The sequence below is a fragment of the Ovis aries genome, chromosome 1, assembly GCF_016772045.2.
Source record: "Ovis aries strain OAR_USU_Benz2616 breed Rambouillet chromosome 1, ARS-UI_Ramb_v3.0, whole genome shotgun sequence".
In the NCBI taxonomy this organism is placed as follows: domain Eukaryota; kingdom Metazoa; phylum Chordata; class Mammalia; order Artiodactyla; family Bovidae; genus Ovis; species Ovis aries.
In genome coordinates, this window is record NC_056054.1 from 218467723 (window position 1) to 218492942 (window position 25220).

A 25220-nucleotide genomic window follows, 5' to 3' on the forward strand; every position below is an offset into this window, starting at 1 on the left:
TTCCTGTACTCCACCCATTCTCTTGTTCCAACCTGTTTCAAAGTTCTCTTTAATATTCCTTTAAAGCAGAGTCCTCCTGCCTAAACAGAGAAGGCTTTAAGTGAAATTTCTCCTGAGGGGTGGGTTGTGCATGTATGTGTGTGTGTCTATGGTTGGTTTGAACATGTGAGGTGCTAAGGTTGCTCAATGAAGTGAAATTCAGGTGTAGTGAAGAGAGTTCTTTACACTAAACCTAATTATTTCAAACCTTTAGTCTTCAGAGGAAAAAATGAAATATTTGGCAATTAATCTCATAATTCAAATAGAAAACTTGCTTTGTTTGACTTACTTGGGCAATACTCTTTTTAATGTAAGTAGTTCTTACTAAACTATTTGTTTGAGGCAACTGAGTCATTGTTATCTCCATTTGGCTGGTGCTGTGCTGTGCTGTGTGTAGTTGCTTGGTCGTGTCTGATGCTTTGTGACTCCATGGACTGTAGCCCAGCAGGCTCTTCTGTCCATGGGGATTCTTCAAGCGAGAACACTGGAGTGTTGGCTTACTTAAGATCTACTGGGTGGCTTCTAGTGGCTCAGACAGTAAAGAATCTTCCTGCAATGCAGGAGACTCGGGTTTGATCCTTGGGTGGGGAAGATCCCCTGGAGAAGGGAATGGCTACCCACTCCACTATTCCTGCATGGAGAATTCCAGGGACAGAGGAACATGGTGGGCTACAGTCCATGTGGTCACGAAGAGTCAGACACAACTGAGACACCTTCTGTGGAAGCTTGAATTATGGAATTTATATCTATAAATAGAGTTTTGGAATATATTTCTCAAATATATACATTTTTAGTTTTCTATCCCAATATAAATATGCTTATTGGGATAATTTTATATCCCAGTAAACGTATGTGCATTGTTTTCCTTTAATAAAATTTTGTTTTTTCCTATATTCTGATTCTTAACTATATTAATTTTAGGCAAGCATAGACTAGGAAATTAAGCTCAAGAATTTTGTTCTTTTAATGTTTAACTCTCAAATATTGGTGAGTCCTTGCTGTTTCATGTACGTAAGACTCTGTTTCATGCCCACAAGTAGATTTCTTGACATTTGGGCCACATTAGTAATTTAAATAAGTGTCTTCTTTCTTAAAAATATTAAGTATCTCATGTCCAGCATCACTGTCCTTTACTTCACAACTTTTCTTCAATTTTTCTAATGCTATTAGTTACTTTCTTTTATTAGAAAAACTGCGTTTCTTTTTCTTTGAAATAATTAAACAGCTTATTCCAGATAAGACACTCTGATGCATTATGGTAACCAATTTTAAGTGAACAACTTTGATTTCGGGGCTCCTGGCCAGGCTGTTGTTTTTCTGGGCCATTCTGAAGAGAGAGGGAGATTAAATGTCCAGAAGATTGTCTGCACTTGTCATTTCTGAGAATGACTATGATAACTTAGAGTGATTCTGGTTAATCTTATGACAGGAGGACAGATTTGAGAACTGATTAAGCCTCCCTTTCTATCATTCTGTCCTAAAAACACCTGGGACTCTTAGCAGAGGAATCTATGAATCACTGTCTGTTGTCCACTCATCCTGTCCGGTACTCTCCACGCTGGAACTAATCAACTGCCCTGAATGAAGCATGACTTGCAAGCTGAATTCTGAAATCTCCTGAAATATTCTGGAAGGAGTGGGCACAATCTTTCAGGGTGATTTGGTCCACACTCCAAATGAGCCTCCAGATGTAGATGAGATGGTCAAGAGGTCAGACAACGCACATTTTGGATGAATTCCCCTTGACCATTTTTGGGTTACTTGTTCTCGAAAGATATTTTCAAGGAAGTGGTAGATCAACACATGGGATATGTCAATATGTCAATACCTCAGTCTTCTATTTTTCAGATTGTTGGTTTGAACAGATCACCTGCTGCTTTGATGTTTGTAGACAGAGCGGCTGGTTGATGTCGTACACGTCAATAGCGTTGTCCTGAGCAGGTGGAGTTGGCACTGTGAACCTGCTCACCGGCCAGACTTGCTCACCTGACTGCCAGAGCTGTCTGGCAGGTCAGGGCTGGTGTGCAGTGATGACGCCTGCACTGGTTACCTTCAAATTCTGGTTTATCTTCCAGGGTGCCCTCTCTGCTGGAACAAAGAATAATCATTGTCTCTAAGAACAGGCAGGGACTTAGAATTTGGCCCCTTTCAAAGCAATCACCTCTTCTTTCCTAACTGCAGGCCAGCGGGATAAACACAGTTCCCAGGGTGGAGAAGGAGGACTTTCTGGGACAGGAAAGCGTTTGGTTCTTCCAAGTGAGGCTTCTTTCCGGAGAACTTTGGGCAAGCCTCTTTGAGTTGGACTAGCCAGTGTCTTCCGGGATGAGGAGAGATTCAAGCACCAGATTAGTGATGCTACACAGCTAAATAGCAACACATGTGGCCAAAACACTTACAGCATCATTGTTTTTGAAAATGAACTCCCAGCACAGCTCAGTACAATTTTTTCTAGTGTGTCATCTCCCACTGTACTTCCCCAGCCACATACAAAGACAGAAGCAGCATTTCTTTTTATTAAGTTTTAATTTATTTTTATTTTTACTTTTTGTTGAAATAGAGTTAATTTGCAATATTGTATTCATTTCAGGTGTATAGTAAAATAACTCCATTTTTATAAATATATATATATTCTTTTTTTAACATTTTTTTTGCATTATAGGTTATTATAAGACAAGGAGTATAGTTCCCTATGCTATACAGTAGGTTCTTGTTGGTTATTTATTTTATATATAGTAATGTGTATATTTCCACCCCAAACTCTTAAGTTATCCCCCTCTTCCCCTCCCCTTTGGTAACCATAGGTTTGTTTTCTGTGCCTGTGGGTCTATTTCTGTTTTTTGTAAGTTCATTTGTATCCTTTTGTTAGATCCATATATAAGTGATCCCATATGATATTTGTCTTTTTCTGTCTGGTTTACTACACTTAGAATGATAATCTCTGGGTTCATGCATGTTGCTACAAGGCATTATTTCATTTTTTATGGCAGGGTAATATTCCATTGTATACATGTACCACATCTGCTTTACCCACTTCTGTGTCAATGGACATTTCGGTTGCTTTCTTGCCATGCTTGAGACCGCAGAGCAGGCAGAAGCAGCGCTACAGAGCCTGCCAATGGCTTTCCTTAGCTGGATCATCCTCTGAATATAGGTCAGTTCCAAGCCCTGCTTACTTTCTTCAGAACTAAGAGTTCGGACCCTTGTGAGGCAGTCCTCAGTCTTTTGGATAAAGAGTCAAATTTAGGGGCTTGTTGCTTCTTTAAACTGTTTTATGTTAAATATTAAGCAAAAAAAAAAAGAGAGAGAGAGAGAGAGAGACATGGATACCTCTGATGTGCTGCTATGCATCCAGTTGTCTCTAATAATGCTTTGCTAGTCTTGCATCAAGTGCTTCTTTTGTCTTAAATCATTGTGGGTCAGAATGAGGTCTTTTGGAATACTAACCCCTCAATCCCATTCTTTTCTTTTTCTTTCCACAGCGGTCATTGTCCTGAATTTGGTGTTTAGCTATCCCATACATGTTTTCATACTATTGCCACCCACCCTGTATGTGGCTATAATATACCATTGTTTTGCATGGTTTAAAAGTTTATTTAAATAGAACCAACTATTTATACTATCCTGAACTCCTTTCCTCACCCACTATTATGCTTTTGTGATTTATCTATGATGTTCCAGATAGGTCAAATCCATTCATTTTTATTGCTTTGTAATAGCCTGATATAGGAAAATAGCATACTTTATCTGTTTACTCACTGATGGAAATATAAGTTCTTTGAAATTTTTCACTATTACGAACAATGCCAGAGTGAACGTTATTGAAATTTTTATATGCCTGCATGTAGTTTAAGTACATACCACATTTTCAGTTTTATTAGATATTTTCAAGTTGCTTTTTAAAGTAATTTTGCCAATTTTTAATTTTTACCAGTTGTGTGTGAAAATTCTAACATTCATACATCCTCACAACAAAATGTATAAAACTTATATTTTGTTATTCTTATGACATAGAATTGTGTTTTGTTATTTTAATTTTGTGTGATTACTAGAGAAGATTGAATATTTTTTCATATTTATGCTTTTTGGGTTTCTTTTTCTGTGTTATCTGTACATATTATTTTCCTTTTCAAAAATTAAAGTCATTTGTATTTTTAAAATTTATTTGTGTGGATTCTTTATAAATTACTTGATGTTTTTTCTAAAACCCCCTTTTTATTAAAAAAAAAATGTATACCCACGCCAGGGAAAATAGAAAATAAAGAAGTCACTAATAATTTCACTGCCCTAACCAAAATATTGATTAATTTTGTCCTATTTATTGCTAGTCTGTTTTTTTTCTTATGATATTTTTATGTAGTTATAGTTACAAGGTAACTCATATTCTGAATTTTGCAGTTAATTATCATAAGCTTTTTTTGGATACAGCTGTATGGCTTTTATAGCCAGCATTCTAAGTAGATGCATGATACATTAATATAATTGAGTAGGTCTGTCATTTCCCTTTTGTTGGAAATTCAGGTTGCTTTTGATTTTTCCATTTTATAAATAACATTATGATGAATACTTATACCTCAAAAGCTTTTGATATTTTAAATTATTTTCTTAGAATAGAGCCACAGGAGTCAGGTTACTGGGTCAAAGAGGATATACATTTTTAAAAAGTAAAATGCATTGCAAAAATATTGTTTAATCAGTGATGACAATCTAAAGAAAACAGGGTTTAAGAAGACTCAAGGGAGCCCGGCAGAGGTCTAAGTGTCTGACTCACCTTCCTTGGCAATGAGAAAACTCACAAGACTATGGTTTCTCCAGCCACTTTCCTGACCCAAAGCACTACTCATTACAGACATTTTCTATCCTGCTTTTGCAACAATTTGACTCTGGGGGAAAAAAAAAGAGAATTTCCCAGGGCTAAAGCTTAATGTTTACAAGGTTAAAACTTATAAATGATTTTTACTGATTTTTAAACACTGATAAAGGAAAGCAGTCTGTTTATTTTAGGACCTGAAATTGGATATGCAAGAAGAGAGAGTATCTAAAGGCAGAAATGATGCTCTGACTAGTTGACAATCTTACAGAACATGGGCATCTCTTCACTACTTGAAAGGGCTTGTATGTTCATATGATTTACTCTTTGGCATTGGGCAGAATAGAAGGAGCAGATTATCCTATATGAAAAAGCATTTATTTGGAAATATGTCATACATGTGATCCTTAATTTATGATCAGGTTCTATTCCAAAAGTTCCTTTACAAGTCAGTTAATTAGAACTCAGAAAACATTTTCCCTTAGAAGCAATATTGTGAGTGGTGGTATGGTTTCCAGACTGGTGCATAAAAGCCCATTTAATCTGTCATAGATTTCTAGTATAGCCCCGGTTTCAAATCTAGCTTAGCTAGAATCTATTTGTGTGATCTTGGGGTACTCATGTTACTTAAATTTCTAGTCTGTAGTTGAGGAAAGGGTTTTGTGAGGATTACCTGAGATAATATATATATAAATGTTTTATGAACTGTGAAATGCTGTATGAAAGTAGCAGATATATTGTTTTTGCCCACTAGATAAATAATTATTAAAAGACAGGACAATAGTATTAACACTTGGCCTTCAAACTGGGGAATGTCAACCCCAAAACCTGTGCAGGTGATCAATTGGGGTGTAGCAGGCATATGTTAGAATTCCTATGTATATACTTCTTCTCCTACTTTTATTTTTGTAAGTACACATCACAGTAGAATATTTATATTGATATTTTTATCTATATATAAATGATGAGCATTGTAATTGTGATCGTAAGGGACTTGATTGTAATCGTAATCAGTCGCTTAGTCGTGTCCAACTCTTTGACACCGTGAACTGTAGCCTGCCAGTCTTCTCTGTCTGTGGGATTATCCTGGCAAGAATACTGGAGTGGGTTGCCGTTTCCTACACTAGGGGATCTTCCTGAACCACGGATGGAACTCCATGTGGCTCCTCCATTGGCAGGTGGACCCTTTACCACCAAGCAGTCTGGGAAGCCAATGATGGATATGCTCATGATTGAAAACAATTTATAATTTGTCTAAAGCAGTTTGAAACCCACTAGTCTATTCAATCTGTGAAGGGTTGAGTTCCATTTTTTTTTTAAATTTCCATTTGTATTTCTTTTTAACCAAAACTCTTGGAATTCTCTAAATCTTTTTTGTGATATGGAAAAAACCCCAAACCACAATATAAGATGCCTTTCAAAAAAGAGAGAAAGAAAGAAGGAAGGAAAGAAAAGGTTCACCCTATTCTTGCCTCTACTGTGGGGTCAGGTCAACTGGTGGCTGTGTTTGGGGGCAGCTGATTGGTTCCAGTTCCTTCTGCTGTGGCTTCCAAGCTTGGGCTCTGGCAAAGTGCCTTGAACCTTTGGCATCTGACAATGTCTTCGCTGGGGTTTCCCAGGTGGCACAGTGGTAAAGAATCCACCTGCCAATGCAGGAGACTCAAGTTCGATTCCTGGGTCAGGAAGAACCCTGGAAAAGGAAATGATAACCTACTCCAGTATTCTTGCCTGGGAAATCCAATGGACAGAAGACCCTGATGTGCTGCAGTTCATGGGATCGCAAAAGAGCCAGGCATGACTTAGTGACTAAACAACAACAAGTTTATTCATATCTTTATGCTATGGAACATAGGATATATGAAAGATGATGCTAGTTAAATAAATGAAGTGATAATCTTCATTTATAATGTTATTTCTATATAAAATATACCTTATGTAGTTCCAGCTTAGACAAAATAGTGTCTTCTTGTTTCTTAGTTCCTGTGGGTAGAATATTGGTATTCCTAGCTTTGGAAGCTCTAGGCAATGTGTGTGTGTGTGTGTGTGTGTGTGTGTGTGTGTGTGTGTGTGTGTGTGTGTAGAGAGAGAGAGAAAGAGATGATTTGGAAAGAGAAGTTTGTAGGATATCAATGCCTATCTATGTTGGCATGAAAAGTGACTGGATCTGTCATTTGCTATTTTTTTTCCTGAAAGTTAGAGTTGGGAGGGACACTGGATGCTTTCTCCCCTAGGTTTAAGCACTGACAAGTTAAATCCTTCTTATGGATGATTCCTAGAGTCTTAAGGATGAGAGTAGGAGGAGAAAGGGATTGTAGCAGCTGTTTCTTGGTAGTTAATAACTTTAGACTACTGAATTAGGGAAAGCGTACAATTAAAAATTCTGTTAATCAAAGCAGTATGTTGAAAACTGTCAAAGGGCCTCATTGTTATTTCACGTAAGTCAACTTTCTGGGCTGGGACCCAGAATGGCTAAGTGGGTGTTGAGATACTTACTGGATAGATTTAATGCTACAAAATTAATGCAACAAAGGAGATTTCTGCCAATTATTTCCAGAATAAAAAGCCAATGAAATCCTTTTAGCTTTTTTCACACGCATCCATTTTAGCAGTGGGCATTTAGCGTTTTATGTGAAAAGGTAAACCGTGCCTTGAGAGTCAAAAGAGAATGGATGTCTGTCTAGTGGTGAGAGTTCCATGATATGGAAAACCCATCAGAGAAACAGGAGAATGGAAGTGAATTATAACACGGTCCACATAATTGAGCAAGGCTAAATAAGTTTTGAAAGCAGTGGCCCATTCAGTTATTTCTTTTATTTTTCATATTTTTCTCAACTCTGCAAAATAATAAGAAAGAAAAGAAAAATCTGCTGAATGCCTAGTCATAGTTTATTGGAGCAAGAAAATAAGCCATTCTGAACCATTCTCTGATTTGCTGTGAGTGGCAGAACCGTTCACCGTGGTGAATCATAGCAGGGAGAACCATTTGGAGTGATTATTTTCTGATGTTAAATTGCAAATGGCACATGTGGAATCAACAAAGGTATGAATTATTTTTTAAAAAATCTTTAAAAATTTCTGTTATTGAAAATGTGTATTTGTATTACCAGCTTATGACTTCATTTCACAATAGCCAAGCTAAGCCTAAAGTATATGTCTCTTTGTTTTTACGTTTGACTAATTGGAAGCTTTCCTGGTTAATATTTTTATGTCAAAAATAGTATATTGTCCTAGAAGCTGCATGATGGGGATAATGGTGGGAAAAAAATATATATAAACATTTGGCTCAGCTGAATGGATGAAGGAAAACATTTCCTGCCTTTTACTTCAGTAGGAACCTGTTGGCTCTTAAACAAATAAAATGAGGGATTAGCCCTACCTGGGTGAAATGTTAGTAACATGCAAATGGTTTATCATCAATATAATAATAGGCACTATTCACTGCTAATCCTGCCAGAATCCCTGATGGTAAGGACAATATACCTGACGTTTAACATGAAATATCATCTGCCTTCAGTAATCTGGTGCCTTGTTTTGGTTGAAAAGTTTCAGATTGCCTGGCCCTTTAAGGCAAATCTCTGGTATTCAAATTGATGAAGTAAAAAGGTATTTTATGCTCCAGAGTCTGCTTTGTAAGGGTACTTAATTTTAAGAGGGCAGAGTGGAATGCTTCTATTTAAACTTTGGGGAAACTGGAGGGAGGGTGGCCACATTCCATGAAGTTCCACTTTGGCCCCTGTTTTTCCTTCCTAAGGGGAGACATCAAGCTCCTAGCTGGGACTGGGGTTCAAGGGTTGGCTTCCATTTTTAGTGGCCTTGAAAACGGTTCTCGACAAGAAAACAGGCTGGTTCCGAAGGGGAAGGAAAATAAAGTTTTCGGAAGGGAAACCCTTGGCATCCTGACACACAGAGGGCACTCAATCTGTGCTGTGAGTGACTGCATACACATTTAAGATAGCACTTCAAGCATTTCAGGCTGGAGAGACATAGTAGTTGAGGTAACTGCACAGGTGTGGGGGACATATTCTTAGCACCATGCACACCATTTTCTGTAGGTGGACATGTTTTAGCCCCTGTACTAATTATTGCTAATTAATACAATTATATTAATTATTGTAACAGCATTTCCCCCACATTTAGCAGCTTAAAACAACAAACAGCTGTTATTTCTTCTAGTTCCTGTGGGACACAGCAGGGTACTTCTGACTCAGGGTCTCTCGGGAGGTTGTAGTCAGAAGTTGTCCTGGGCTGCAGTCATCCGAAGGCTGGGGAATGTCTGTTTGCAAGCTCATCATGGACACTGTGCAGGAGCCCTCAGGTCCTTTCCACTCAGTCCTCTTCTTGGGGTTGTTCACACCACTGCAGCTGGTTTCCCCCAGAGGGAGTGATGGAGGTGGCACGCTCTGCCCATTATGGCTGTGTCTCTGACTTACACACTGTCACCTTTCCTTATTCTGTTGGTTAGAAGCGAGTCCTGGAGTTCAGCCCGCATTCATCAAGAGGGGATTATCCAAGTGCATGAATGCTGGGGAGCAAGGATCACTGAGGCTACCTTAGATTCTGGCTACACCTGTCCCTTTCATGATACTAATTTTGTTCAGTTATCCCATGACTCAAGAGATTCTGAGGATCTACTTGAACTATTTTCATTATATAAGCTTTAACTCACCTTTGGTTCACCTCCAACAGTCATTTGAGGAGCCCGAATCCAGTAGACCAGTGGAGGGTCTTATTGAAAACATCATCATCACTGCCACCATCCACTGACTGTGAGCCTCGAGTCAGCCTTGAGAGGAAATAAAATCATTCAGCTGAATTACATGAAATTAATGTGTTGGCTTCAGTCCAGTTCCCACTGGATATGTGTCCTTGTCATAGGAAAAAGTACTGGTAGCTTTAATTGACCATCTGAGGAAGGTGACAAGGAGAAAAGACATTTGTGAACATGACATTCTCAATCTGGGACAGGGTCATTCCTCTGAAGGGAGTTTGAAGAATTTGTCATTTCACTAACACAAAAGAATTACACCTATAATCCTCATTTTCCCAATTGTAGAAGATACTTTCTTTGAGTAAGTCTAGTTAAAAGATTAAAAAAAGCAAAAACATATATGGTTTAGGCCACTGATGTTCATAACTTAGTCTTTCATTTGATTTCCTTTAAAAAAAAAAGCTCACTGTTTTCAGAGGCCGTTCAAACAGCACTGAAATTGGAAATGCCAACCAGTCAGGGTGAAGATGCTGGCTGTGTAGTTTAGAGAAGATAAGCAATGGATTGTTTCCATACAACGTGATCCAGCATGTTGAAGTCTATTCATGGAGCCTGGGATCAGATATCCTAGAAGAGGGGCCACATGAAGGGATTTGTGTTTTTGTGCTTCAGTGAGAATCTGGGGACCAGCTTCAGCTGGGAAAAGCTAGAAAAAAAATGGTGCTCCAGAAACTTGGGTGTCACTTTCTTAGGAAATAAAACTGGTCAGAAGCCAAAATAATTCATCATTTTTAGATTTTCCCCATGATCAGCAGCAGTCTTCCCTCTAATTTTGCTCCCATAATGTTCCCCAGGGTATGATACATGGCAACAAGCTGGGCAGAGGCTTGACTTCATTCTCTAGTCAGAATTAGGGACAGCGGCAGGAGGACAGGTAGGGAGGGGCAGTGAGCCTATCCAGGACTTCCTCTGAGCCTTTTGACTTTGGAGTCTGCAGTGCAGTTAGTTTATGTTCTCACACCCCCATTTGGATCAAAAGCTTCTTTCTTTTCAAACAAAGTGCAGATGAATTCTACGCAGTAGACACTTATTTAGGGGTCTTGCCAGTGTTTTCATTTGCACTCTATTTTCCACTGCTCATTTCCTTCTCTGCATTTCTAAAGTCCCTTGCTATGACACTAATATGATCATATTTTTATATGTGCTTTCTTCCCAGTTCTTCCCCCAAATACAAGATTGTGAAGTCCTTGAAGGAAAAGATTGGATTTTAGTAGTTCATTTCTCTCTAGGCCTTAGAAGAATGCCTGGCCCCCATTTAGGTATGAATAATAATATTGAATGAATGAAGGGAGGAAGGGATGAAGGAGGGAATAGGCAGGCTGAGGCTTGTATTTCATCACTCAAGCTCTGACTTATATTTCTGGGCTCTTAAAAGAAAACCTAGGCATTGCAGAATTGGTCAGATGCATGTGTTACTGATATAAATGTTATAAAATCATCATATTTCTTCTGGTAAATTTATTTAGAAGTTAAAGTTCTGGCCACCTGCATTAGCAGCTCAGATGGAGAAGTTTAGATTGGCATTTAGATTAGCTGGCTCTGTTACTCAGTGACTTTGCATACTTGTTCAAGGGCACTGGAGTCAACCAATGTTTATTTTTGGATTCCCCATTGCTCTTGGGATCAGTGCAGTGGAGAATGGTCCCTCCCCCCATTACCTCCTTCACCTTGTTTGTTGTTCCTGGTCCAGGGAGCACTGTAGCCCAGCTTTGGCCTGGCAGGCTGCTACTTGGTGCCCTGTTATTTTTAGCATATGAACCACAGCAGCAGTTGGCAATTCTGAGTTGGCCCATAAAGGCTATTTTTTTGTGTGTGAGATACCATGGGGATCTCCAGTTTTTATGTCTCTGTATTGCCTCATGATCCATAATATGTTTAAGACCTCAGTCTGTGATGTGCCAATGTGTTACCAGGAAACTTGTTTTAAGAGGCATCATCTGATTTAAAGCTCTATATTTTAGGATGAGAGTCAAGAAATTAGGAAGAGAGGAGTTACAAAAAATAATGATTGAAGTCAAAATCCTGTTGGAATTCCCAAAGAAAGACACTTTTGCTTGAATAACAGAAAGTTACTAGGGAACACTGAAGAGACTTGCAGGTGTAATGGAGGCTGTATTGGTTAACATAGGCTGTAATGTTACGTGCCAGAGAAGGCGATGGCACCCTACTCCAGTTCTCTCGCCTGGAAAATCCCATGGACGGAGGAGCCTGGTAGGCTGCAGTCCCTGGGGTCGCGAAGAGTCGGATACGACTGAGCGACTTCACTTTCACTTTTCACTTTTCACTTTCATGCATTGAAGAAGGAAATGGCAACCCACTGCAGTGTTCTTGCCTGGAGAATCCCAGGGACGGGGGAGCCTGGTGGGCTGCCGCCTATGGGATCGCACAGAGTCGGACACGACTGAAGTGACTTAGCAGCAGCAGCAGCAGCAATGTTATGTGCTATAATAAACACATCTCCGCGTGTGTTTATTTTTCTCTCATATAGTATTCAGGTGCATGCCTCTATCAATGGTACAGGAGAAATTCTTCATCATTTGGAGGAAGAAGAGTAGTTCCTACTGGAGGAAGTACCTCCAGCAGCTCCGGGCTACTGGAGACTTTGTCATCTTTACCTTTACCCCTTACCTTTACCCCATCTTTACCCCTACGTCCCCTCAGGGGTCAGTATCCTCCCAAAAGATGGGGACACAGCATGGAGGATTATGTGTGGAATAATCCTTTATGGATCAGGTCAGGAAGTGAAACTTCTCTTCTGCTCAGATTCTGTTGACTGTAGCTGTGTGACTGGTTTCTACCTATCTGTGATAAAGGCTGGGACATGTAGCGTTATGGATAGAATTGTGACTTCCCAAATTCATATGTTGAACATCTAACCCTCAGTACCTCAGAATGTGACTGTGTGTGGAGTCAGGGCCTTTAATGAGGTTGAAATGAGTCTGTTATGGTGGGCCCTAGTTCAACCTGTTTGTGTCTTTATAAGAAAAGATTAGGACACACAAAGAGACGACAGAGATGTGCATACACACAGAGGAAAGGCCAGGGAAGGGCACAGCAAGAAGGTGGCTGTCTGCAAGCCGAGAAGAGAGGCCCCAGGGAAATCACGCCTGGAGACACCTCCATCTTGGATGTCAAGCCTCCAGAACTGTGAGAAGATAAATTTCTGTTGGTTAGGCCACTCAGTCTGAGGTATTTTGTTATAGTAGGCCTAGCAAGCTAATACATATTAGTTTAGTCCAGGAGCACAGAAAAAAGTAGACGCTGCCTTGGTGGTTAACTAGCAATCTCTGTCACAATGTGGAGAGTACCATTTACTCATTTGTCCATTAGTTTGTTCATTTACTCATTGATTCAATCAATATTTATTGACTGTTCTTCTAGGCACATGGATTAAAGTGGATAAACTAGATAAACATTTCTGCTTTATGATAGCTAAGGTTTTGTTGGGTATTAAAGAACCCAATCACTTCTCATTAACAAATGAATGGGCAAAGAATATATAGCATATATATGAGTGTGTGTGTTTAGTCGCTCAGTTGTGTCCAATTCTTTGCAACCCATTTCGACTGTAGCCCACCAGGCTCCTCTGCTCATGGGAATTTTCAGGCAAGAATACTGGAGTGAGTTGCCATTTCCTTATCCAGGAGATCTTCCTGACCCAAGGATCAAACCTGTGTCTCCTGCATTGTAGGCAGATTCTTCTCCATTAAGCCATTTAGAAAGCCCCTATATGGTATATCTGTATACAGTCAAATATTATCCATCTATAACAAATAAGGAAATCCTGCCATTTGGGGAAATATAAATGGACCTTGAGGGTGTTATACTAAATGAGATAAGTCAGGCAGAGGAAACAAATACTGTATGATATCACTTATTTGTGGAATCTAAAAAAAACCAAAACTGAACTCATAGAAGCAGAATATACTGATAACAATCAGGGGCAGGGAGGTATGGGAATTGGAGAGACACTGGCCAAAGGGTACAAACTTGCACTTAGAAGATATATAAGTTCTGGAGATCTAATGCACAAAATAGTGATTATAGTCAAATAATGCTGCGCTACGTACTTCAACTGTCCTGCTTCCCTGGTGGCTCAGAGGGTAAAGCGTCTGCCTGCAGTGCGGGAGACCCAGGTTCAATCCTTACGTCGAGAAGATCCCCTGGAGGAGGAAATGGCAACCCACTCCAGTACTCTTGCTTGGAAAATTCCATGGACAGAGGAGCCTGGTAGGATATAGTCCATGGAGTCACGAAGAGTCGGACACGACTGAGTGGCTTCACTTTCGCGTACTTCAAAGTTGCTAAGAGACTGGATTTTAAATTTAAAAAAATAAATTAAATAAAGCAACCAATTACCATCACATCACCATGCTTTTATTTCCTTCATAGGACATACCAAGTTCCGAAATGATCTTGTTTATGGATCTGTGGGCTTGCTTATTATCTCCACCCTGCCCTTTAAAAATGAGCTGGAACCGTTTTTTGGCCTTATTTCTTATTGTGTCTTTAGTACCTCAAAAACACCTGGCACTCGGGAGGCTTTCAGTGTTTTATTTGTTGAGGATTGAATAAGATATCATGGAATTAGATTTCAGGAAGAAAAAAATGTAATGAATGATTTCTCAGTTATAAGGGAGAGTGAACAGAATTTCCATTTTTTGTGTGTGTGTTAAAAAAGTGCCTGGTAGCCAACCTTGTCCCTTAGCCCCTGAAGTCTTTTTAGGAGTTTAACTTTAAAGTTCCTAGTTGTTTTCTGTAGAATATCATGAGTTTAGATTCCTGATGTGCACAATATACTAAATGATTGAATATCTACATCTCAATATATCTTGATTTGCCACTGACTTAGTTTTAGAGTCTCAGGGATTGGAGACTTGGGGACGGTGCTGCCCCAGACTCTCACTTTAGAGGTCAGGAGAAGCAGGCCAAGGGGCCCCCCACTTGCAGAGCTTGCCAGTGGCACAGTTTAGACCAAATCTCCAGATTAGGCCCTGCAGTGACGCATCTGGTGCTCTTTCTACAACGCTAATCCTTTTCCTTTTCATTAAAGGTGGGATTGAATGGTGGTTACAGGTGCCAGGTCTGGACTAGGCTGCCTGGGCTTGGATCCGGGCTCCACCATCAGCTGACTGGGGGACCCTGGATAATGTCTCTGTGCCTCACCTTCCTGTGTAAGATGGAGATAAGAGTAACATTCACCTTATAAAGTTGATCTTTTAACTCTTTTGGGAGTTAATATGTGTACAGTACCTAGACTAATGATTGCTACATAGTAAACATTCAGTGAATGTTCATCATTATTATTAGTATGATTGTTATTTTAATGTAATATGACCAATGTTTAAAGAACTTTCAGGTTTCTTTTGTAACTATATGAAGAATTCTGGTATGTTTTCTAATATTTATTGACAAAGAAACAACACAAGGGATATTAATAGTTTTCATCACACCTGAAGAACTAAACATAAATCCCAACTATAGTGTTTTCACCAAGAGATTTTCCAAACTTTTTTTTATTGAACTATAGTTGAAATCTCATAAAATTCACCCTTTTAAAGTATACAATTTAGTGATTTTTAGTATAGTCATAAGATTGTACAACCATCACCACTATCTGATTTCAGAACATTTCTTCTCCCAAAAGAAACCCCATAACTATTAGCAGTCACTTTCTGTTCTCTCTTCTGCTAGCTCCTAGTAACCACTTTTCTACTTTCCATCTATGGATCCTCCTATTCTGGACATTTCAGATAAAATGGAATGATACTGTATATGGCCTTTTGTGTCTAGCTTCTTTTACATAGCATGGTGCTTTCAAGGTTCATCCATATAGTGGCATGTATCAAAACTTCATTCATTTTATGGCTGAGTAATTTCCCACTGCATGGATACACTGCATTTTGTATATCCATTGATCAGTTGATGGACATTTAGGTTGTTTCCATTTTGGGGGGCTATGATAAATAATGATGTTATGAATATTTGTGAATTAGTTTTGTGTGGGCATCTGGTTTCAATTCTCTTGGCTATGTACCTAGGAGTGGAATTGTTGGGTCATATAGAACTCTAGGTTTAACGTTTTGAAAAACTGCCAAACTCTCTTCAAAGGGGCTGAACCATTCCCAGATATTTAAGATATGATATTTGATGATCAATTTGAGTTTTGTAAATTAAAAGTGAAAGAGGAATCATTTGTACTCAATATTCATAGTAAAGACTTACCATTATTTAAACCTTCTGAGAGCTTGTGTCTCAGCTACTGTGATGAACACTGCATAAATCAAGACAGATGAGTCATAATTTCTGACTTAAAGGAGTCGGTAGAAATTTGTGGCATTTCAAAGTTGACCCACCCCACCTTTTAAAAAAAGTATAGATTGTTATTTTTCTTCTCATTTGTCCACTACCATCAAGATTTTAGGGAAGAGTCTTATAGGGCGATTATATATATCAAGACCAGAGGGCAGGAGGGAACATGATGAAATAGACATTGGGTAGGAAGCCGAGATGTACAAGACCAAGAAAATCCCCAGTCAGTAGATGATTTGAGTGTAACCAATTGTCAACTGTTTCCATGATGGACAGTGGCCTTCTACCCCATCATAGACATAATTTAAAAAAGAAAAAAAAAGCTATCTCTCATTTATAGAGACTACATTTGTTTTTCATGTCAAGAATCTGGTAGAAACTTTCATTTTCACAGAATTACCTCCTTGTTTTGGTTTGGGGTCTATGTAGTCATAAAATTTTGTGAGCTGTGGCGAAGTGGATATATGATTGTATCCACAGATCTCTGGTTTAAGAAGCAAGCTCCAAGCATTTCGTTCAGCTATTGCCTACTGAAATGCATATTTCTTAAGGACAAGCAGATGACACTTTCCCAGGTAGAATGCAGAAATTTACGAGGACACATCCTGAGCTTCTTGTCTGGGGGCAGCCTGGTGCTGTCCCTTCAGTAGGAGGTCTAATAGTCAGGCTGCCAGCAGCTTTCAACTGCTGTGTCATGTCACTGAAGTGGGTGACAACTGCGTTTCATCTTCATGCAAAAATTGTTTACTCTCTGTGTAAATAGCTGTGAAAGCAGGCAAATGTATTTGGGGAAAGTAAAGTGAGATTTTAATGGTCCCATGTCACGGATTTTCTTCTCAGGAGCCTGTCAAGGTGGAGGTGAGTTAAGTACAGGATATAAACAGGGCATTCTGGCCTGGGCAAGAACCAGGAGCAACAACTCTGTGAATTTGCTGATTTTGTTTGATATTTCCCTTGTCTGCCCAGCACATCAACTATACTAATTTTATGCTCTTTCTTCAGTAAAAGTTGTCCTTCCTCACCCTGTTTCTCTTCATCCTGGATGCCCTTCCTTCTTTGCCCCTCCTTCCTAATTCTCCCAGTCTTCAGCCTATACCAACTTCTCTTCTCTCCACAGATTTCAGAATGGTGGCTGTTAAATTGTGATTGCTTATTAATGGATTGCTGTGTCTGCCCACTAGATTGCAGGCTCTCTAAAGGCCAAAATTTTTCCTTATGCTGGTTTTGAATCTGCTTTAGGACTCTGTCTCACCCAGAACTTCCTCAGTCAGTAGCCACCAGTTGGATGAATAAACGTATAAGGGCTAGAATAGAAGCTATTGATTCTCATGACAATGCTTAGTCTCAGAAAACCATGCTGGAAAACTTCTAGGCTTTTCTGACCTTAAAAACGACATGTGATCTTTTCTGTGTTCTCCCTTCCCCCACTTAGGTGGGCCTCCAGCTGATGAAGAATAGAGAGCACGCAGAAAATCTGGGGCTGGCAGTGCACTGAGGGAGTGTGGTTATGCTCCAGAGTGATTTAATGGAGCCCACACCTGCTGCTTCATGACTAGGGTTTCAAAGCTTTCAGAACCTGTGTATGCAAAGCTTGTCTTTTGATATCAGGATAAGTTTCAGTGGATTTAAATGGTGTTGTAATCAGATTTAAGCACGGGAAGCTTTTTTTTCCCCCCTGTATTTACAATGAAGCTATCTCTCTTAAAGGCTGTTTGGTCACCTAAATCTAAACAACCATGTCAAGTTTTTTTGGTTGCTCTGGAGTCCTTTCTTCTAGAATACAGCTGCAAGTGGGTGGGGGAAGTTATAAGGAGGCACATGTCAGATTTACTTATTTATCTCTCAATTATGGATGCCCTGTACTGTTTAAGCTTTCTAAACCTCAGTTACCGCATTTGTAAAATAGAGATAATAACATCTACCTCTTAACAGCTACTGTGAGGATCAAATGCTTTAATGCACGTAAAGCACCTATAACAGAGCATGTAATAAAATAGTGTCTAATTAATAATGCTTCCTCTCTTTTCTCCTTTCCTTTGGTCTGAATGCTGAAGGTTGACTCTGCTCATGCTGAAGAGAGCAAAGCAGGGAGCAGGACATAGACCTGGTCTCCTCTTGTATCTCCATGTTTGCATTCCAAGGGGATGCTTCTCTGTTGTCCTTTTCATATAACCACAGGATGGCTCTCAAGGTATCAGACTATCTATCTGAGTCAAGGAAAAAGCAGGAAAAGAGTAGAGGTGGTTTATTCCTTTCTGCAAAGGGGAGAATGAAACTTTTAATACTACCTTAATTTTTAATGCTTGTATTCCAAGGAACTAAAGAATGTTTTGCCTTTTCTGTGTCCATTAATTGCATTCCAATGAATTAAACAGAGGTGTATATACATACATACATACATACATACATACATACATATATATAAATATAGGCTACCTAGGTGGCAGAGTGGTAAAGAATCTGCCTGCCAATGCAGGAGATGCAAGAGATGTGGGTTTGATTCCTGGGTTGGAAGATTCCTTGGAGTAGGGAACCCAGGGAACTCAAATGGCAACCCATTCCAGTATTCTTGCCTGGAAAATTCCATGGACAGAGGAGTCTGGTGGGCTATAGTCCATGGAGTTTTAGACAGTTGGACACGACTCAACATGCACACATGCATATATATATGCCATGTATGAAGCATATATATGAGATATATGAAACATATATGCTATGTATATGGTATATAATGTCTTTATTTGTTTATATATCTTCTGCTTCTGCTTGATTTTGCAGATGGATGTAGGAAATGGGAGGAAATAGACCACTGCTCAGCAATGTGGCTGTCTACTTGCATGTGAATTCTTACTCAGTTAATTAGAGAAAAAAGTAGAATTCTAGAAAAAATGATTTCAAATTATATTTTCAATTCCCAAAGTCAATTTCACAATATTTAGAAGTTTTTTTCTTTTTATAGATTTTGTGTCTCGCTTTGGTATGTAGTCACATTGTCAATAGGTGATCTAGGGCTTGAATCTCTGGAGGAGGGCATGGCAACCCACTCCAATATTCTTGCCTGGAGAATCCCCATGGACAGAGGAGCCAGGTGGCCTTCAGTTCATGGTGTTGCAGAGTCAGACACAACTGAGTGACTAAGCACAGCACAGGGCTTGAATGGGGCTTCCCAGGTGGCACTAGTGGTAAAGAACCTGCCTGCCAGTGCAGGAGACATAGAGATGCAGGTTCAGTTCCTCGGCTGGGAAGATTCCCTGGAGAATGGCATGGCAACCTACTCCGGTATTCTTGCCTGGAGAATCCTATGGACAGAGGAGCCTGGCGGTCTACAGACCATAGGGTCACAAAGAGGCAGACACGACTGAAGTGACTTAGCATGCATGCTCACAGGGCTTGAGTAAGGTCTGGTTTTTACTTTTCTCTACATTAGATGATGTATCTTCTGGAGGAAATTTTAAAAAAAGGTGTTAAAAATAAGTGATATGTCTTCTCTAAGAGGACAAACAAGATAATGAAATTGAGTTGGCAAGGCTCTAAGACCTTGGTTTTGACTTCTCAGTCAAAGAAAACAGTCAGTAAAGAGTAAATAAGCCCAAAGAGAAAAGGATGCTGAACCTGTGGGATGGTTAGCGCTATGTGTCAAGCCACAGAGAGGACTGTAGCAGTCATCCAGAGAGACAGCCATGAGCGGGACCATGAGAAGATGGGTCCTGCCATCCAGCCCAGAGCTGTAGAATTTATTTCTGAATTGTTAGCTTAGTAAGGCCCTTGCTTGTCCTTACAAGGACAGAGCCCTACTCAAAGGCAGAGATAGGTAGTGAGGCATAGGGGATGTAAAGCCCACACCAAATAGACTGGCACTGACATAGTATCCTCAGAGAGAAGTCCTGGTGCTTCCCAGCAAGAGGAATGAGGTAGGAGACACAGAGACCACCTTCTGGAGCATCCACCCCACACAGAACATCAGTAGCCTACCTGAATCCTTGGCAGCAGATAACCTACCCTGTTCCCCTTCTCACTGCCCAGGAGGAGAAAGGAGCTATCTTTTACTGAGTGGACATTGTGCTGGCTGCCTCCCCATCGTCTCCTCTAGCTTCACAGCAACCCTGAGGTTAAGCCTGAGTGTGAGTGTATTAGTTTCCTAAAATGGTCCTAACAAATAACCACACCCTTAGTAGCTTGTAACAACAGTAACTTCCTCTCTTGTCTTCTAGTTTGTGAGGCTGAAATCTAGGTGTCTGCAGGGTTGGTCCCCTGTGGATGCTCTGAGGGGTGCGTCTGTTCCATGCCTCTCTCTCAGCTTCTGTTGGCTGCAGGCAAGCCTTGGTACCTGTCCTTGGCCTGCAACTGTATGACCGCTGTCTCTGCCTCTGTCATTCCCAATGGGTCCGCCTCTCTCAGTCTCAAATCTTTCTCTTATAAGGACATCAGTCCTAATATGAAATCACTCAAAATGCAGAAGAGTGTTTCTTGAGATATAACTAGATTCTTACATATAACATTTTAACATTGTGAATAAAAGCATGATAGCAATGACACATGCAGAAATTAGTATGGATCTTATTTTGGTAGGAAAACAAGTTTGATTCAACTAGAAAATAAATGACTCAAGTCAATAATGCACTTTTATAGCTTCATTTAATTCACCCACAGTAATATGTCCTCAACCTAGAGCTTCCTTGACATGACGCTCTACTTTGAGCCCATTTGCACTATGGTGAGAATTTTGATCTCCATATATTTCAAAGAATTTCTAGGATAACTTAAGAAAGAAAAATAGGAGATTGGGGAAAAAAACCCCGAACAATCAAGTGGTTTGTTGAGCTGAAGGTGGGGTTTGTGATGAAACCCTGGGTGAGATGTCCTTGAGTTAGGTGGGTGGTTGGTGATTGGTTGTGGAAAGAAAGGAGACATTTTCAGGCTGTGTCTCTCACAGGCTTGGGAGCTGGTACTGAGTCTCAGTCAGACGACGCTCTTGTTAGATGGAGGATTGGAACGAGGAAAAACGTTGTCTTTTCCTTATGATCTTTGTAACAGTGCAAAGTGAATTTTTAAATGTTTAGTTGAGATTGTGGAGAAGAAAGGGCTTGAACAGTTTTGCACCAAGGAAAGAGAAATTATTTGTTTAATGACCTCAAATTTAGGGTAGAAAGATATTGTTGATTATCTTAAGTTTGTGCACTGATTCAGTTTTTTTGTTTAGCAAAGGCAAAACTTTATAAGAATTTGCATATATCTTTTCTGAGATTTCCCTCTTATCTTTGGTCTTTCTAACTTCATTTTTTCATAATCTAAGGATTCTACTCCCGGGGCATTCAAATCAGGAGAGACTACTTGAATTTTATTTTATTTTATTTTATTTATTTATTTATGTTTGACTACTTGCATTTTAAAATTTTGTTTGGTTTTTAAAATTCAGCTCATTTTGTGCATGTAGACAAAGTCCACTGTTAGCTGTATAACAGAGTGCCTACTGTGTAATAAAAGTTCAGTGAAGTGTTGACTTGTCATGTGCTACCCCCCAAAATTTCATAGCTACTGCTCATAATACTTTCTTTCCTGTGTGATGCTGTGTTGCATCTTGCTTAAACTGGGAACATCTACACCATTTTCTATAAATGAAAGTCTGACTATTTGGTTAGTTACTTGTCACTTTGATGACGATGATGGTGGCTAACATTTATTAGGTGCTTACTATGTGCCAAGCGCTGCTTTAGCCACATTAAATTATTATCACGTTTAATCTTATAAACAACTCTAACTGGGTTAACCAGTTAGTAACCAGTTAAGTCACTCAAAATAGTCAAATTATATACAAACAAAATAAAGTGTGATTTGTTTAAAATTGATACATATAATTTTCTTAAGAATGAAGATACTTAAAGTTTAAAATGAATATCACTATAGGAAGAAATCATAAATATATGGAGTAAGATGGGTTGTAAATAGGATTATGTAATTTAGGGAAAATTATAAACAAGGGTAATTTAAGGAGATTGTATTTTCTCCATTTGTCGGCAAATAAAATGATTTTTGTGGTGTTTTAAAATTTTTAATTCAATTTACTTAAGCTAAAAAAAGCACAGCAGTTCACACTTCCCCCTTCCCCTCCACCTGCTGTTTTTGTAACCACCAATCTGCTCTCTGAATCTATGAGCTTGGTTTTGATTTTAGTTTTGCTTTAGATTCCATATATACCAGAGGTTATACAGTGCTCGTCTTTGTTGGCCTTACTTCACTTAGCCTAATCCCCTCAAAGTCCATTCATGTTGCTGCAAATGGCAAATTTTGATCTTCTTTAATGACTGAATAATCCCTGGTGGCTCAGAGGGTAAAGAATCTGCCTGAAATGTGGGTGAAGGGAAGTGAAGTCGCTCAGTCGTGTCCGACTCTTTGCGACCTCATGGACTGTAGCCTATCATGCTCCTCTGTCCATGGGATTTTCCAGGCAAGAATACTGGAGTGGGGTGCCATTTCTTTCTCCTAGGGATCTTCCTGACCTGGGTTCAATCCCTGGGTCAGGAAGATTCCTTGGAGAAGGGAATGGCTACCCACTCTAGTACTCTTGCCTGGAGAGTTCCATGGACAGTGGAGCCTGGCAAGCTACAGTCCATGGGGTTGCAAAGAGTTGGACATGACTGACACTAACATCTATCTATCTATCTGTCTGTATCATATCTTCTTTATTCATTTATCCATCGAGGACACGTAGGCTGTTTCTATATCTTGGCTACTGCAAACAATGCTGCAGTGAACACTGGGGTGCATGTATCTTGTTGAGTTAGTGTTTTCATTTCCTTCTGATAAATACCCAGATGTGGAATTCCTGGATCATATGGAAGTTCTAGTTTTAATTTTTTGAGGAACCTCCACACTGTTTTCCTTAGTGGCTGCACCAATTTACATTTTCCCCAACAGTTCCCTTTTCTCCTCATCCTTACCAACACTTGTTATCTTTTGTCTTTTTGATGATAACCATTCTGACAGGTATGAGTAATATCTCATTGTGATTTTTATTTGCATTTTTCTCATGATTAGTGATGCTGAGCTTCTTTTCATATGCCTGTTGGCCATCTGTATGGCTTCTTTGGAAAACAACTATTCAGATTTTTTTCTTCTTCTTTTTTTTTTTTTCTACATTTTGTCATGATACATTTGTGCATTGATCTTAAGATGTGTCTGAATTTTAAAAAATTGAAATTGAATCAAATAATATTTTTATATGAGGCCAGGTTATTCCTGTAGCAAATAGTAACTATTTGGTTGCATTTTCCAGAAATCTGGATGAGGCATGGCATAATGGCTCATTCTGTGGCCAGAATCAAGAATTGAACCCTGAAATTTGGTTTCTTGCTACTTTCTCTACTTGATTTCCTCTCTCTCCTCTTCTCTAAATATTAAAGAACACATACATTTTAGTATTCCTGCCTAGCTGTTTTTCTAAGTTGAGCTAGAGCTGAGAATGGTCCCAATTTCAAATATCCCATGTTGATTTTTAGAAAATGGAGAGACATCTAAGTCTGGTACCTTACAGGTTCCCGTTATTGTGGATTCCAAGCCGCCTCAATTGTCAGTAGACCATTACAGCTTGCATGTGGTTTATTTGGTTTGGAATTACTTCAACTTTCCAAAGACACAGTGAATTTGTAAAAACAGATCATTAATGATAACCCAGAGCACTTATGTCTGAAATATTGGGTGGATGCAGCAGTTAGGATATTTTTTTTTCCTGATGGTTGTCTATTCTTTAAAGGCAGGGCTGTCTAGAGGCCACCGGATTGAATGCTTCTGAAGATTAGCCTCTCATTGTTTGAATGTTTTCATAGTATTGTTGTAATAAAGCATCTTCATACTTCACAGCTGAGATCTTGACTTTGTGAATTAAAAAAAAAGTCAGAGGCTAATCATAACAATTAGCTAATGTGTCAACAATTAGCACTTTCCATCAACCTGCTCTGAAAGGAGACTCTTCTTATCCACTTGCAGACAAAAATGCAATGATGTAGTTAAGAAAAGCACTGAAATTGGCTCTTGGAGTCCCCCGCTGTAGCCAACTAAATCCCCAGGGCATTGTTTACAGTGATTATTCTGCCATTATGATGTTATTGCTTAGGCGGAGGGGGGTGGTGTAGAATTCTCAAAATAAGTTGATTCTTTTTTTCTAAAAGACAAAACAAAGCATTAAAAGAAAACAATCCGTTTTTGGCTGCTTTTGGAAAAGTAGAACATAAACTGCTGTGAAAGGTCAGCCAGTTACAGTACTTCAGTGTTTAACTGGTAAATACTAAAAAAAAAAAAAGTATGTTTTATATTTTACCATTTGGAAATTTTTCAATGTGTTTCAAGTCCGGCACGACTCAATCAATGTGAGATTTCAGAGGTCTCCAGTGGGGATTTCTTGACAATGGATACATTATATTCTGTGGCTGTCTATACCACTGCTCGGTCAAAACATGTTTTAACATCTTTTATATAATCCTTCTAGTAATACAAGAACATTTATACTGCACCTTTTATAAAGAACCACACAGCGCTTACACAGGCCCATATATCTATGTAAATACCATAGGTTTGTCTTTAAAACAGCCTTAAAACAACTTGTAAATCCCAGTAGCATCTCAGAATTCTGAGGGTAGGAAAATTTTACACTAAAACTGGGATCACCTTTCAGGCAGCCCCCGTGAGTCCGTGCAGGCTCCTGGTAGAGTGCAGAGGAAGCTGGGCTGAGGAGCGGTGTGTTGGCTGGTAGAGCGGCCTGCCAGCGCCAGGATTCTGTCAATGAGGCAGGACGGCTTGAAAAGTGACGCCCTGAATGGCAGCCAGGGCTGTCGCCTTAGAACAGGGAGAATGCAAGAGGGGCTGCACCGTCCTGTGCCATCGTCTTTTGGCAGGGAAGTACGGCAGCCCGTGTCCACGCTAGAGGTGACGGGAACACACGGGAGCCATCTGTAGAGTTGGAGACAAAAACCGGCATTGGATTTTTGCAACAAGCACAAGCTGGTGAACCAGCTCGGTGAGGGCTTCTCAGCGGATCTGGAGAGCATTGAGTAGGGTGTCCAACTAGGTTAGGGTGCAGCCATATGGCAACAATGCTGTCTTCTTCCAGTATTTCAGGAAACGGAGTGCTGTCAAGATGCCATGCAGATTTGATTGACAAAATGTGGAGCAGAACTATCATGTGTTTGTCGTTTAATTTTTACAGAATAGTTCTCAATCAGCTTCACCTTCTGGGTTTGTGATCCCTAAGTTCTAAAGCCTTGCTCCTCAAAGTGTGGTCCTTAGTCTGGCTGTATCAGC

At 39.6% G+C, this 25220-nt stretch overlaps 2 protein-coding genes across 11 annotated transcripts in view; both read left to right on the forward strand.

Moving 5' to 3' along the window:
- Positions 1–25220, forward strand: part of MECOM (MDS1 and EVI1 complex locus) — a 630714-nt gene that overhangs the window by 101615 nt on the left and 503879 nt on the right. The window lies entirely within an intron of this gene.
- Positions 1–25220, forward strand: part of LOC105605201 (coiled-coil domain-containing protein 115-like) — a 78587-nt gene that overhangs the window by 15497 nt on the left and 37870 nt on the right. The window contains exon 2 of the mRNA XM_042239106.2: positions 1–25220. This exon is cut by the window's left edge and continues 12006 nt beyond it; it is cut by the window's right edge and continues 37870 nt beyond it. The gene's annotated coding sequence lies outside the window, so the exon portion shown is untranslated.